At 46.2% G+C, this 16,519-nt stretch overlaps 1 protein-coding gene across 5 annotated transcripts in view; it reads left to right on the top strand.

The window, feature by feature from the left end:
- Window positions 1–16,519, top strand: part of LOC122806846 (cyclin-dependent kinase 17-like) — a 2,140,137-nt gene that overhangs the window by 734,440 nt on the left and 1,389,178 nt on the right. The window lies entirely within an intron of this gene.

Raw genomic sequence — 16,519 nt, 5'->3', positions numbered from 1 at the left:
TCTTGATGACCTGTCCACTTTTATGTGGTAGTACGTATCTTGAAGATCTATCGAGCACATCCAATCGTCTTTTTCCAAAAGCGGGAGGATAGCCTGTATTGTTACCATCCGGAATTTTTGTACTCTCTCAAACTTGTTCAATACACTGAGATCCAAAATTGGTTTCCAGTCCCCGGTTTTCTTTGGCACCAAAAATAGTCTTTAGTAAAATCCGGATCCTATCTGGTCTGGAGGGACTATTTGGATGACTCTCTTTAATAGCAGCTTTTCTGTCTCTAGTGCTGCTTCTTCTCTTTGACTGAGTGGATCGTCGGGAAGGTTGTTTTGAAGGGACAGGAGAAATATCGAAGGGGATATGATAACCTCTGGTTATAATCCTTTGTACCCAAGAGTCGGTGGTGATGGTTAGCCAGGCTGAAGGGTACAAGGAGAAACGACCCCCAACCACCTCCAGAGGAAAGGAGTTGGGCCGCTCTTCGGGTGCGCTGGTAGGGTTGGGGAGGGAAAGAGTCCCTGGAACCCTGGTTACGCGGACCTCCTCTGCCCCGAAAGGAGAGTCTTCCCTGTGAGTTTCCCCCTCTGCCTCTAGGGGAGAACTCGGCCTGTGTGTCACGGAAAGGACCCTGAGATTTCTTGAACCATATCTTCCCACTCTTTTGGATTTGGGAGAAAGCATGTTGAGGGGAAGAATAACAGACACCTACGGCAGAAAGGGTCTTACCGTTCTGTTCACATCTGGCCAGTGTGCTTTTAACTTTGGGTCCAAACAACGAAGAGGCCACAATGGGAGCGTTAAGAAAGGAAGCCTTAAAGGGTTCAGTGAAATTGCACAAGTGCATCCAGGTGTGTCGTCTCAAGACCGCCGCTGAACCCGCTGTTCTAGCTGCTCTTTCTGATGTGTGAGATATCAGTCGCATAGAGGAGTTAGATATTGACTCAGTGGTGGCCAGCTGAGAGGCCACTTTGTCACGGACCTCATCAGACATGGCACCAGCCAAGGTTTCAGAAAGCTCAGAAATCAGATCCCTTTGAAGCCTGGTAAAGTGAGCCATATAATTAAGGGACCTGATAGTAAAGGTCGCTGATGCAAAGGTGCGCTTCCCTATCCTGTCCAAGACCCGGGACTCTTTGTTAGGCGGATGGACAGTGTGGCTTTGTTCTTCTGCCAGATCCTTTTTTGTTGCAGCTGCCACCACCATAGCATCCACAGGAAGACCTTTTAACCAATGGGGATCCATAGCAGGAGGGGACAAAATCTTATCTGGCCTCCGGGGAATAGCTTTGACGGTGTCAGGAGCCTTCCAAGCATGCTGCACAATAAGCCGGACAAGTTCATCGGCAGGTGTAGTAACCCAGGAGGTAGGGCGCTGGGTGCAAAAGGCCTGCAGTAACACAGATTCCTTAAAGGTCGGATTAGAGGACTTCCAGTCACCTCTCCATTTCAGGATTTCGAGGATATCACCAAAGGATACCACAGAGGGTGACCGAGGGGATCCTTCACGCTCATCAAAATCTGTGTCTTCAGTGAGGGACTCCTCTGTGGAGTCCATGTTGTTCCTCTTACACAAACTTTTCCGGTGGACTTTCTCAGCGGGAGAAGCTGGGGAAGATGGCAGAAAAAGGGTTTCCTGTGGGAATATGTCCTGAGGCCCTTGCACCTGGTGTCCGCTTGGTGCAACTTGTGAAACCAGTGTACCAGAGGAGGGTGGAGGGATAGACAGTCCAGTATCACCAGCAGCAGAGAAAGCCTTCTCCATCAGTTGGAAGGCTGGTCCACCTGAAGAGGAGTGAATGTCCAGGACAGGGGTCACCTCCCCCCCAAGTGGCTCAGCCTGCCGACCCGGAGTCCCCGGATGGCTGTGGAGCAACGTATTATGTGTCTCGCAACTGACATCCTGTGTCATAGCAAAATTTTCCTGCCACGAAGGCAACTGCGGTTCCTTAGTGAGATTCATAAAGGAAATCGCTGAAGGGGAAGACTGTGCTATATCCATGGACTTCAAAGGCAATGAAGGAGGAGAATAAGAAGGGGTCTTTGAAGATGGGTGATCACCTCCCAAGGAAGAATAGTTCCTGGAGGGTGGAATACCTCTGGCCAAGAGCACTTGATCCACAAGACGCAACACATTGTGTTTGGAAAGGCTTCTAGTGGACCTCATGGAGACTGAGGGAGAAACAGGGCCTGTCCACAGAAGAGGCAAACTCGGTGCCCATCTCACCAGTCCGCACCAAGAACAACGGTGCCAAGAGAGACTGGACTACGGGTGTCTGCACCGAAGAAGTCATCGGTGCCGAGGTCACGGTCTGCACCGACAAAGGGATTGGTGCCGAAGTGGTTATCGATACCGAAGCTGGAACCGACAAAACTGGAGTCAACAATAAAGGTTTCTGTTCAGAGTAAGATGTCGGAGCCAACGTGGTCAAAGTCTGCACCGACTGAGTGGTCGGTGCCGATACAGTGGTAATAGTCTGCACCGAGGAGCCCCTCGGTGCTGATGTAATGAAGGCTGCAGGAGAAGACGGAGCCGAGATCACTAATGGAGCCGAAGGTCTAGGCATCGAAAGCACTGGGGATGACTTGAGTGAGCTCCGGAGCCGAAAATTTAGCCTTTTAGGTTTCGGTTGCTGGGAGTCCCCAGCCTGGGACGAAGGCAAAGATTTAGCCTTGGTAGGAACATCCAGGATTTTCTTATGGGCTCTAGGAGGGGTTGAGGCCTCCGACCCAGAAATAGCCTCTGAAAAGGGAGATTTAAGAAGTCCCTTCAACAGCAACTTGTTTTTCCTTTCCAAAAAAGTTCTATTTGAAAAATTTTCACAGATCGTACAGGGCGGGTCGACAGATAAGTGGGACGCCCCCAAACAATAAATGCACAAAGAGTGTGCATCAGATGTAGGGAGCACCGTTTAAACCCCAGACTACCTTTCTTATCTGTCATGATAGTAAAAGTAGATAGTAGAAAAGGGTACCAGCAATGGTACAAAAGAATACCCAAACGTATGAAAAAAGGGAAGATTACCAACGATGGTAAAAAAAGTAGAGAAAAGAGAAGAAAAACGCAAGAAAATATGGTCGCTAGATGCGATAGGGTAAGAGACAACAAAATAGAAACTTTTCTGACAGAAAGTAATATAAATGACTATTAGACAACAAATAACTGTACCTGGCTCAAGAGAAGCAGCTTGACATGACCGAATGGCAGTGCGGCAAACAAAATCGGAGGTAACAGGGAGAGGGGGACTGTGGGTAAGAGTTTAGCTCGAGAGTTTGAAGCTGACGCAAGCTTGGAAAATGGCCTGCTCGGTTCCGAGGTCAGAACTGATACCCCATGCGTAAGGAATGAATGAGGATTAACAATATCAGATGCACTGTTTACCTTTCTTCCCTTTATAGTAATTTCTTAGACAGCCATGTGGAACAGATTACAACATGTCCAACAGTAATAACTTTCTAAGTGACAAACTTAACATACCCCCTTCTAACTTAACTACTCCACAGCTTCAGATGCACTGGGAAGGGGGCAGTCTGTCTTCAGGCAGTGGCTTCAACTAAGCTTGGAAAACTACATGAAGTAGCAGTCAGTTTGGTGGGTTTTCTCGTTTTGACAGAGCGACTCCGAGTTCCCAAAGCATGTTTATTATAGTTGGATAAGTAGAATGGGATTTATAGGGAGCAAAGTTGATGAAAGTGAATGTCAGTGAGGTAACTTTAGTTGTTTAGGACCATATTCCATTCAAAGTCATCACTTCATCAAAAGGCCAGATGTTCTTCGTGTTTCAATGTTGCAGTCATCACCTGTGGATTATCCCTGCTGTGGTAGCCCTTGGCCGGCCCGAATACCATAGTCACTGTTTTTTGCGTCAGCTGCTGTCACTTGTAGACTGACATCAGGTCATCAGTGCTATAAAGCAAGGCAGCTGACACCATTACCCCAGTATTTCTTGCCGTAGAGCCCGTAGCAGAAGCAGTTCGCAAGTGTGCCAGTCAGTCACTACCAGAGCTCGGATTACAGCTGAAAATGTCTAAAGCAAAGTACCCCATTGGGAATCTCTTTTTTTCTTGCACTAACCGATTTCTGAAAAAGTTAACAATTGTCTTGTCTGTGGAAAGCAGATCCCACACAGAGACTTCCATTCAGACTGCATCACTTGTTTAGGCCCAGACCACGACGTTGCCTGTTGCCAGTTTTGTGCACTCTTCAACATGAGAACCATTCGTCGTAGAGCTCTTTTTGTGGACAGGTATTTTCATCCTCCGTCTTCACAAATGGCGTCAGTCAGCCAACAATCCGTAGAGCCTCCAAAAAAGTGTAAGGATAAAGATAGAGACAGACCACACAAGGCTAAGCCTTCCGACGACTCTTCCGCTAAGCAGGTCACCAGTTCTCCAGAATTCAGTGAGGCACTTTCGCAGCTCATGATGCCCGAAACGATAGCTAAGCAGGCCTCTACCGAGACCCTTTTGGAGTCCGGTATGCCGCAGAAATCTTTTTCATCTTCAGAACCTTTGGTTGTCTCTGTCTTGGTTGGGTCCAAAGCCACAATGCAGGCACCGGCTTCCAAGGAGGTCTTTCACACTACCGATTCTAGTCAGAAACTGACGTCTTCTCGCCCGACTACCATTTCTCTCTCTGACCGATGAATACTCTTAGGCCTAGAAGCCAGGCCACACTTAGAAAATCTACCTCAAGCCACCATGTTACTCCTGCCCCTCCACCCCAGGCCCAAATGCTTAAGATGGCAGAGGATCTTATTTCCCTTATTAAGGGGCAGTCAAGCCACAACTTCTAAAAGGAAAAGACACTCTTGTCCTGAACTATTGACAGAGCAAGATTCTGAGGAATCTGATTATTCAGATTTTGAAGAGGAACAACAACCTCTTACTGCTTATGAGGATTCAGATGCAGAGGAATCCATCCGTTCTGCCTCCCCACCAGAAGACCTCTCCTTTGGGGAAACCCTGCACACCCTCAGGGAACATTTCCAATGGGAATCTCAGGATTTCCCTCAGTCTAAGAAAAGGCTAAGAGAATTTCTAGACCTACCCCAGCACAGACCCCTTGCCATCTCCCCTATTTTAGAAGTGGTGTATGATGTTTTCCATGAATCCAGTTTAGCCCCTGACACCCTCCCACTTGCTCCCAGTAAACCAGACTGGTATTACAGAGTACCAGACTCTCACAAATACCTGTACAGAAATCTTGCTGCAGATACGGAAGTCATTACACAGGGACCTAAGGGAGCTAGGGCTAGTTCTGCAAAGAATCCTACAGGATAAGGATGCCAGAGCTCTGGACAGATGGGGTAAAAAAAAAGTTTACACCTCTGCAACCTTAGTTGTCAGAGCTCTCAACTGTTAGTTCCATATGTTAACATATCAGCAGCACAAATTCACAGAAAAGAATAGCAATGAGGCAACCAGGCAGTTCGTTTTCTACTGTTCTCATAAATTTATTAGTAAAAATATATCAGACTGGGTAAGCGCTTTCGTTAAGCTTCATCAGACCATTTAACAGAAAAAATCAAATGTACCACATTTATATACAAGTCAAGTCCCTATAATCCAATCATATTCAACCCTTAATCAAGCCACCCAAAAATTTAGAAGACATAGCAAGCATTTTAAAACTTTCAAAGGTAGGTACTAGGCTATCTGCCCGAGGGCATTTATAAGCCTTGCCAGAATGTGTCGGCTTTCGCAGCCCCTTTGATTAATTAACTGATCCTCTGTCAAGCAGAGCCAATGAAGTGACCCCAGGGGTGTGTTTTCTGTTACCCATCCACTCGTTAGGGTTTCTCTTGAAGAGTGTTAGTGAGGGGCACTGCCTGATGTAATTTGGAATTTTGCTCCAAAGCATGAGGAGTCTCTGTGACAGGAATCTATCCCTCCTGCATGTTCTATTTATTATTGTGGTGAGGTTTAGCTCACTAGAGCACGTGGCTCACAGTAACTTGGATTTCTTTAGGTGTAGCATGTCCATCAATTCTGAGTTGGACATGACTTTGTAAGTCAGGCAGAGATCACCACTGAGAAAGCAATATGCCACTGAGTACAGCCAGAGTGTTTTCAGTCGGGCTGCATAGGACATTGAAGCCAGTAATCCTCTTGCTGAGGTACTTTTGTGGTCTTTCCAGCTGTTGGAAGTGTCTTGTGAGGTACATCCCAAATGGGGCATTGTACTCTATGATGGATCTAATGAGTGACGAGTAGAGAGGCACTATAACCTCTTTATTTCTAGATGCGGACCCTTTAGTAATTAGATGGGCCACATAGAAGGATTTCCTAACTACTTTGGCAATATGATTGTCAAAGGAGAGATTACTATCTACCTCGGTCCCCAGATCTCTTATTACCCCTTCTGTATTAAGGGGGTTGCCACCTATGTGGTAATTCGTGGGTGTTTTGTTTTTCCCATATGGGATGACTATGCTTTTTTTGGCATTTAGCTTGAGGCCATGACTTTGACACCAGGTGTCCATCTCAGTAAGGCCCTTTTGGAGGATGTCCGTGTCAGCGGAGAGTCTGTTATGGCTCCCAGTTTGCAGTCATCGGCGAACTTCCTTAGCCATAGTCCTCCTGTGTTTGCCTGTACTTCTGAGAAGTATATGCCGAACAGTAGGGGTCCCAGGACCCAGTCTTGTGGGACACCACTTGTGACTGGTTTAGAGTCGGACCTGGAGCCCGCTATTCTTACTGTATGAGTTCTGTCTGTAAGCCAGTTGGCAACCCATCTTGTGACGTATGGGTTTTTGTTCAGGCTGGTGAGTTTTTCTGTAATACCCGAGTGGGGAATGGTGTCAAAAGCCTTGGCAAGTTCAAGGTAGGCTGTGTGAACCTCCTTTCCCTCATCTATGGCCTTGGTGACTGTCTCGAAGAAGTTAACCAAGTTTAGTAGGCATGATCTGCCCTCTTAACAAAGCCGAACTGGATCGGGTCAAGTGTTTGGAGGTTCCTAATGTCTTTGTTAATGAGTTCCATGATAATGCACTCCATAGCCTTGCAGACCAGGCTAGTCAGGCTTATGGAGCGATAGTTACCAGGTTCAAGTTGTGGCCCCTCCTTTGTGGAGAGGAATAACCATTGCTGTGCACCATTCTATGGGCACGTAGCCTGTGGAGAGGCTGAGGTTGAACAGCGTGTTTAGGTGGGGGGTTAGTTTGTTCTGTAGTTCTTGCAAGACGCAGCCTGGGACACCATCTGGTCCCATTGATGCTGTGTTTTTGTCTTTTGAATTAAGAAGTTATGTACTCACCATAACATTCCATCTGAGTAGATAAACTTCATTTGTGCAGCAACCTGTGGTATCGGATCCGACTTCGGATCTGAGCCGGCAGTTTTCAACAGCTTAGATCCGAGCTCCTAGCTCCTCCCTCTACCCATAAACCCCTGCCAACCCTGACTGACCTCAGATCAAGTTTGCCCCCAAGCAGCAACTGCTACAGATTTATCAATTTCAAATGTCATCTCTGAAGACAGCAAAAGTGAATGATGGAAGGTCAGGGGGAAGGAGGGGTGGGTGGCTGCTGACAAATGAAGTTTATCTACTCAGATGGAACGTTGTGGTGAGTACTTAACTTCTTAATCTGAAGTAGTTAACTTAATTTGTGCAGCAACCTGTGGGACAGAGTCCCCAGCTACCTGCATCTTGGGCGGCCATCATGGAAGGATGTTCCGGAGCACTGCAGAGCCAAAGGATGCTCTCCCTCTGGAGATGATATCCAGCTTATAATGGTTGATAAAGGTATGAGATGAGGCCCAAGTGGCGGCCGAACAAGTATCATCTAAAGGAACCCTGGATCTAAAAGCAGCAGAGGTAGACATAGATCGGGTAGAGTGGGCACGGACTCCCTGAGGCGCGGGCCTACCAGAACATTTATAAGCCAAAAGAATACATTGCTAGATCCATTGAGACAACGTAACTTTGGATACCGATTTACCCAAATTCTTTGTGGCAAAGGAGACTAACAACTGGTCGGATTGCCTATGACCAGATGTCCTGTGAATATAGAATCGAAGTTGTCTATGCACATCCAGTGAGTGTAATTTGTATTCTCCTTTGTTGTGATAGTTGGGAAAGAAGACTGGCAGATTAATGGACTGGTTGATATTAGATTCAGAAGCAACCTTAGGGAGAAAGGAGGGATTGGTCCTGAGGTAGACTCTGTCCTTGTGGAAGGTTAGATACGGGGGTTTGACACAAAGGGCCTGAATTTCAGAAACTCTTCTGGCCGAGGTGATGGCGACGAGAAAGGCCGTCTTCCAAGACAAATACTTTAGTTCCACTGAAGCTGCAGGCTCAAAGGGGGGAGCTGTCAAAGCCTGAAGCACTAACGACAAATCCCACGGAGGTACCACTTCCTTTACCGAAGGTCTGAGCGGGAAGGTGCCCTTCAGGAAAGTTTTGCACAGCTTAGAAGTGATCAAGGGACGCAGATCATGTCTGACATGGTAGTGAGAGATAGCTGCTAGTTGAACCTTGACAGTGGAACAGCTAGCTCCCTGGTGAAATAATTCTGATAAAGAAGGCTAGCACCACAAGTAAAGGAGCTGTGACGGGATCCAAGTTTTGACGTTCTGCCCAGATAGAGAAACGTCTCCATTTGCTACTGTAGACCTTCCTAGTAGAAGGCTTATGGGCTGCAACTAGAATAGCTTTGACTGGGGAAGAGATGCCGGGAGCCCTGGCTAGGAGTGGAACTGGAGCAGCCAAGCTGTGAGCTTGAGGCTGTCCAGGTTTGGGGTCGGGAGACCCATGGGGTGGGAGATCAGATCCGGGAGGGGATCTAGAATCCAAGGAGGATTCACCAGATGATACCAAAGGTAAGGAAACCAGGTTTGACAAGACCAGAATGGGGCAATGAGGATAATCCTGCTCCCCAACCGACTGGCTTTCTGTCGAAACTTTAGCATCAGGGGAAGAGGTGGATAAGCATAAAGCAGACCGGGAGGCCAAACATGCACCAGAGCGTCTCTCGGGGATTCCCCGACTTGGGGAATTAAAGCGAAATAGCTGTTGCATTTGGTGTTTGAGGGAGAGGCGAAAAGATTGCAACAGGGCTGTCCCCATTTGGCAAAAATCTGATTCGCTACATGCGGATTGAGAGCCCACTCATAAGGGGAAAGGATGGTGCGACTGAGTTTGTCCGCCAGGATGTTGGACCATCCCGGAATGTGCGTTGCAATGAGAAAACGGTTGGTGGAGATCGACCATTCCCACACTCTCATGGCCTCTCAACAGAGCGGGTAAGACCTGGTTTCCCCCTTGTTTGTTGATGTACCAGACAAACCGACATGTTGTCCGTCTGGATCGCAATCGTCCCTACGGGAAGAAGGTCCTGAAGTGCTTGCAACGCTAACAGCACTGCCCTCATCTCTAGGACATTGATATGCAAAGAGGTCTCCGTATCATTCCACGTGCCTTGGACAGTCCTGCCCGAAGAGTGCCCCCCCACCCGAGGCGAGAGGCGTCTATGGTCACAGTGGCCAGGGGAGGGGCCATAGAGAAGGGGCGTCCCGTGTGGAGATCCGGAGATTGCAACCACCACACGAGAGCCCTCTTGCAAGCCCTGCTGAAGGAAATGGGATGACTCGGAGGGTAGTGAAGAAAAGACCACTGGACTTGGAGGGTCCACTGTAAGACCCTCATGTTGAGACGTGCCATAGGTAACAAGTTGATTGCCGCTGCCATCGAGTCTAGAGCCCTCAGGACCAACTCTGCCGGAGGAGATGAAGATAGATGGCCCGCACATGAAACCTCAGGGTTCGAAGTTTCTCTCGGGTTAAGAAGGCTACAAGATTGATTGTGTTTAACCTGGCTCCGATGAAATCTATGACTAGGGTCGGGGTGAGAGCAGATTTGTCTATATTTATTGTGATCCCTAGCCCTGTACTCACACCAAAAGTATAGAAAAAAGTAAACAATTTTTCTATTTTTTTTCCTCACAGAAATCACTACGATGGAGCTCGAGAATCCAGCTGCTGACAACAAGCGTGCCAAACTAGATCTGGGGTCAGTCAGGGTTGGCAGGGGTTTATGGGTAGAGGGAGGAGCTAGGAGCTCGGATCAAAGCTGTTGAAAACTGCCGGCTCGGATCCGATACCACAGGTTGCTGCACAAATTAAGTTAACTACTTCAGATAGGTTGTTTTCACCTGTGCGTCTGTATTTTTTGGGGACACTAAGACGCTGTCCGGTTCGATTCTCAGCTAGAGCGTCTTCTGCATGGAGACATGCGTGAATGGGCGTACCTTCGCGTCAGGGCTGGTAACTTGGCAGGTAAAAATCAGCTACCAATCATTAGCGGACCAGAGTTCCGCTGTGGCGACCCTTAACCGGGAAAAGCCGAAAGACCCAACAACAACAACACTTTTCCGGTATTGTTGTGGGCCCTTTTGGAGGTGAGAGGGGGATGAAGTTTGCACTGAATCTATCTGCCAGGATGTTAACATCAGTAGATTCAGTATATTTTCTGCTATTTTGCACTAGTTCAGTACATATCTGTGAGTTGCCACTTAGATTCTTAACATAGCTAAAGAAGGCTTTGTGGTTAGCTTTTGAATCCTTGGCTATTTTTTTTTCGAAGTTAGCCTTGGATGATTTCATGAGGGACCTTAGTTTCTTACTGATACTGATCAAGGATGTCTTTCCTTCTTGGGATTTGCTTTTTTTCTGAACTAGTTTCCTCCTTCTGTTGTGTATAGCCTGTTTACTGCAGGGGCCCACCAAACTGGTTTCCTTCTCTTAGAGGAGTGAGTCTTGGTTTTGCTAGGGATGGCATGATCCATGCATTCTTGTAGGTGCTCATAGAGTGCATTTGTAAATGTTTCTGCATGTTGGGTAGCGTTATCCTTTAGCGTGAGAGCTGTGAAACTTACTACCTCTGTCTTAAGTAAGGTGAAGTTTGCTTTAAAAAAGTTTTTTTACTGTGGTTTTCTTAGTTGGGGGTGGTGGTGGGGTGTGGATATTGAGTGATTAGTTTATGGTCTGATCTAACCAGTGAAGGGTTGACCTCCGGTGTGGAACACCTGTCGCCCATGTTAGTGATGACCAGGTCCAATATGTTTTCACCTCTGGTAGGGGAGTTTACCAGCTGATCCAGGACATTTGAGTTGATGAATTCTGGGAAGCACTGGGCCTGGGAATTTGTACTTGAGTAGTTTTCCCAGCGAATGGTAGGGTAATTGAAATCGCCCAATATCAGGGTGTTCGGTAGGACCTTCATGTTTTCCAGTGTCTCCAGAAAGGTGGAGTGGTGGTCCTGGGTCATGGAGCGTGATCTGTAGCAGGCCACAATTTGCACTGCAGATTTGCCTGATGTTAGTTGCACATGGATTATCTCAGAGGTATCATGCTGCGCCACTAACCTGGAGGTGTAGGTATCCTTTATGAATATGGATACACCCCCTCCTTTTGTGTTTCGGTCCATGTTATGTGGCTGAAACGTGGTATGAGTTGTAGCCCAGTAGTGTTGGTGTGCTCTCTGGTGCCTTGAACCAGGTTTCAGTTACTGCACAGATGTTGACGTTCTCCATACTGAGGAGTGCTTCGAGTGTGTGCATTTTGAGATTTAAACTCCTGGCGTTGAGTAGCATAACACTCAGTTTTTTGTTAATTGTGCTGTTTATGGAGGTGGGTTTGACTTTTGAGCCTTGCCTAAAAAAGGCAATATGGGGGGCAGCAAGAGCCTTGACCAGTATTCGAAAGCCTAGGGGTGACAGGTGCAAGCCGTCTCTTGTGAAGCAACGTGGCTTGTCTAGCATGGTGTCCCAGGCTGACTAGACACAGGATCCCCTTTGAATGACACCAGAAGCTTAGCCAATTGTTGAAATTGATCATTTTTTCTTTTTACTGAGGTATCATTCTTGGTGAGGGTAGGATGCTACTCAGGGTCAGGATCATACCAGCCTGGGCTGCATGATCAGAGAGCTCTTCCATGTCTCTTTTCATGTAGTCCAGGGAGGTACATCTCAGGTCATGTACACCAACATTAACAGTGACAGAGTCATATTTGTACTTCTGGAGTGACCTGAGTGCTTGTGTTATGTGGCGGATTCTGACTCCCGACAGGCAGCTAACAGTAACCTTCTGCTTGTCCAGCCTAGTGAGTGGGACGTCAGTGTGCCTGACTATAGAGTCACCTATTACTAGTGTGTTAGGTATGTTATTTCGTCTTAAGGGCTGTGATTGTGCGGGGCACTGATTTTGTGTTTTATTTGTTGTCTGGTTTGTGACGGGAAGTGCAGGTTGTTTGGGTGTCTGCATTGGAGGTCTCTGATGCTTTTGCAGGTTTTTATTTAGAGCCTCCGAGTATGATTTTGTGTATTTTTTGCCAGTGCTGTTTTAGTAGGTATGTTTGCGGCTGGAGGTGTGGTGCAAGTGTTAACTTTCTCCTGTTGATCTGTTCCAGTCTTGGGTGGAGACAGCTTAGCTTCCAGTTTGGCCGTATAATTGCATCTCTCGCATATGTTAGTGTTTTGTGGTAGGAGGAGAGGGTTGTCTGTGTACATGAGGCAGTTGTAACATTGCCTCAGGATACCCAGATTCACCAGCTGGACTGGAGAGTGCACTTGAAGTTGCCCTTTGGTCATGCCTGAATAGTAGGGTGAGCTGCCTAGTCGCTTGGTTGGTGAGGGGTGAATAAAGAGCCTTGCCCTTCTGGGCAATCAGTGTCAGGTTATATTATTGCTTGTTATTAGGTCTGAGCAAGTGTTGGGCTGTAAGATGCTTTTTGAGTGCTTAGGTTGAGAGTTAGACTAGTTTCAAGGGACAAACTGAAGAGGAGACTTAGTGGAGCCGGGAATAATTTAACCGTAGCTAACCGGCACTGCCCGGTGTGCAAAACCGTGCAAAAGTGTTTTTTATATTAGGGAAGTGAAAGAGATAGAAATTAACCCAAAATGGCCAATAAACTACTAACTTCTGGGCTGGAACCACTCCTCCAGGGACCGATTGGTTGCTCAAAGCTCCCCTTTCTCACAGGTGAACAGAGAAACTTCCTTCTATCCAGGTATGGTATGGACAACTCAGAAAGTAGTATCACAGCCCTGAATTCAGCACTAGCCTGAAAACTGGACTGTACTAGCTTAGAAAGGCAGGAAACGAGGAATTTTTTTTTTAAAGATAAGGCAAAAACAGTAAAAAAACACACTTAAAACAGCTTTAAACGACTACAAACGATCAGAAAAGGCTATTGCACTTCAGTGTGTAGCCTACAACAGTTAAACAAATTATTTAAACAAAAAAACAACTTTTTAAAAGTGCAGGCAGTCAAATAAGTACAATATGTGAAAAAACAAGCTTTTAATCACAATAAACGCTGGAAAATCTGCGTTTAGGTGGAAAACAGTTAAGTACAGCAAGAAAGTACTGAAAACTGATACTTAATCACTCCAAAGTCTCTCTTCTAAGCAAGAAGGCTTGTATCAGTTTAAGGCTTTCTAGTGCTACCCAGTAGGTTAGTTACAGGAAAGATGGGAAACGAGCGCACATGTGGTCTTTTAAACCAGAAAGTTGAAAGAGACGGACAAACTGTCCAAATGGTCAGTAAACTACAATTTCTGGGCCAAGAACCTCTCCTCTCATGGTGGACAGGCTTAACTAGTGCTTACCACTGATAAGCTAGAAGGCTTTCTTCCAACGCAGAAAGGCTTGCGGGGCTCAGAAGCTTACCAACAGTCCTGGATACAGCAACTCTGTATCTGGACTACGCTAGTTACAGGAATGGTGGGAAACAAGCACATGTGCGGCTTTTAAACCAGAACATTGAAAGAGATGGAAAAAAAAATCTGCCCAAACGGATAATAACTACAATTTCTGGGCCAGGAACCACTCCTCTTGTGGTAGATAGGCTACCTAATGCTTACCACTCCCACTGATAAGCTAGAAGGCTTCCCTTCAACACAGAAAGGCTTGGGGGGGGGGGTGCAGAACTTACAAAGAGTTCTGGATACAGCAAATCTGTACCTGGACTAGACTAGTTACAGGATAGGTGGGTAACAAGTGCAAACATAGGCTTTTAAGCCAGCAAGTTGAAAGAGATGGAAAACTGCCCAAATAAACTACAATTTCTGGGCCAAAATCACTCTTCCCATGGAGGATAGGCTACCTAGTGCTTACCACTCCCACTGATGAGCTAGAAGGCTTCCCTCCAACACAGAAAGGCTTGGGGGGCTCAGAAGCTCACTAACAATCCTGGATACAGCAACTCTGTAACCGGGCTAAGCTAGTTATAGGAAAGGTGGAAAACAGGCACAAGTGCAGCTTTCAAACCAGAAAGTTGAAGAGATGGGAAAAAAACTGCTCAAACAGCCAATAGCTACAATTTCTGGGCCAATGAAAACTCCTCTTTTGGTAGATCGGCTACCTGATGCTTACCATTCCTACTGATAAGCTCACTGAAGCACTGATAAGCACATACTCAAATGTATATGCAAACAAAAACTAATGTATGCATAAAACTTGACAAATATGCAAGTGTAAAAACATGACAAGTGTGTGTGTGTGTGTGTGTGTGTGTATATATATATATATATATATATATATATATATATATATATATATATATATATACACACACACATAAAAAGTACAAATGTACTATTATACATCTCATATTTTCACCCTCTGCTTTTTGAGCAGTGGTTTTATGGAAGCCCTCTCATTAAATCCTTTACCTTTATCAGCCCTAAGGGTGATAATCCAGTTATTCTCCTTACATTCTGTGTGGCTCCTAATGTCACCTTCCCGAATATGAGGTGTTATTAACTCTAATACTCTAAAATTAAACCTATGTGCTTCCCCTGCCTGTATGGTATGCTTCGACAGTGCATTGTGTTCTGCTTGAATTCTGATACTGTAGAGATGTTCTCTTATTCTATCTCTAAAGACCCTATTGGTCTTACCCACATAGAATGAGTGACAACACTCACATTCTGCTAAGTAAACATTAACAGTCATGCAGGTGGCTGTAGCATGAAAAACAAACTCTGTTCAAATCTGGATGTAAACACTTATTGGAGGTATTAATATAAGAGCAAAAATTGCACCTCCCACACGGTTGTGTTGATCCCCCCTTTTCAACATCCTCCATGCTCCTGCCATGACCGAGGAGTCTCTTCAGGTTCTTCCTATTCTTGTACAAAAACCTAGGTCTCTCTCCCACTAGCTCATGTACCTTTGTATCAACCGTCAATACTGACCAATGCTTCGTGAAAATCTCAACCAATTCTTTAACACTAGTGAAGAACAGGGGCACCTTCAAATAATCCTTAACCTGATCCTGTACTGCAGATCGCAGAACATTGCTATATGGTCCAAAATAAGGCAGAGCTATGCTCACTCTTAAACCACTAACAGTGGACAAATTTTCCTGTATTTCAATGGGGCATTACCCCCTTGAACAAAGGACCAATGGGTCTTAAAAGATTATTTTTCAGGGATACAAATTCACTTTCAACGAACTCCAAATTCCCAGAGGGTACCCAGACTTACCTCCAGATCAGTGGGCAGAGGCATTGAAACAAGTCCAAACTCTTATAACCCAGGGAGCAGTAGAACCGGTTCCCGCTGATCAAACAGGCAAAGGCTTTTATTCCAGGCTTTTACTTGTTCCCAGAACGGAGGGCACTTGGAGCCATCCTCTCATCCTGGATCTGTCCATTCTGAACACATCCCTGGTGATCCCCAAATTCAAAATGCTACCCTTGCAGCAGCTGCTGCCTATGGTGACAAAAAAATGCCTGTTAGTGACCCTGGACCTAAAAGATGCCTACCTCCACATCCCCAGCTATACTCTGTCGCATATCGTCTACTCAGAGGCAATCTCTGCTTAACATACAAGGCCATGTCAAACCCAGAGCTGTTGGACATGCTACACTTAAAGAAATTACAATCCCTCAGAGCCATATGCTCCAGGGATCTAAACCTTGTCATCACAATAAACAAAACATGCTGGAGGGATAGGTTCCTGACCCAGAGACTCCCCAGACTCTGGAATAGATTGCCCATACATGTCAAGCAGAGTGCCTCTTTGGTCCTCTTCAAAAGGAACATTGACGATTGGATGGGAGAAAGGAAATTCACCCCGGGGATCATGTCAGTCGCCCTGCTAGATAGGGGTCCAGGGAAGTAAATAGTGTGGGAAGAAATAGCCAGGGAATTGTTATGGCTAGGCTTGTATAGGCCCTAGGGCTGATAGCCTAGTACCAACCTATGAACCATAAGGGAGTCCTGCAGAAAATTCCTGTGTTTCAGAGCAGGCTCACAGCACTTTCAGTTCTCTGCTCTTCGGCTTGTCTACTGCTCCCAGGGTTTTCACCAAATGTATGGCCCTGGCTATAGCATTTTGCAGAGAGAGAAATATGCAGATTTACCCTCATCTGGATGACTGCCTCATTCAGGCAGAGTGCAAAGAAATGCTGCTCCAGGACCTCCACTTTGTCAAAACCCTCCTAGCTTCCTTGGGGTTCACCATCAATGAGAAGAAATCAAAGCAAACTCCCTCCAGGAGGATCATTTTCCTGG

This window comes from Protopterus annectens, chromosome 7.part0 (assembly GCF_019279795.1).
Source record: "Protopterus annectens isolate FY-2018-M chromosome 7.part0, PAN1.0, whole genome shotgun sequence".
In the NCBI taxonomy this organism is placed as follows: domain Eukaryota; kingdom Metazoa; phylum Chordata; order Ceratodontiformes; family Protopteridae; genus Protopterus; species Protopterus annectens.
Note: the sequence above shows the minus strand (reverse complement) of the source record. Positions and strands in the feature narration are given on the sequence as shown.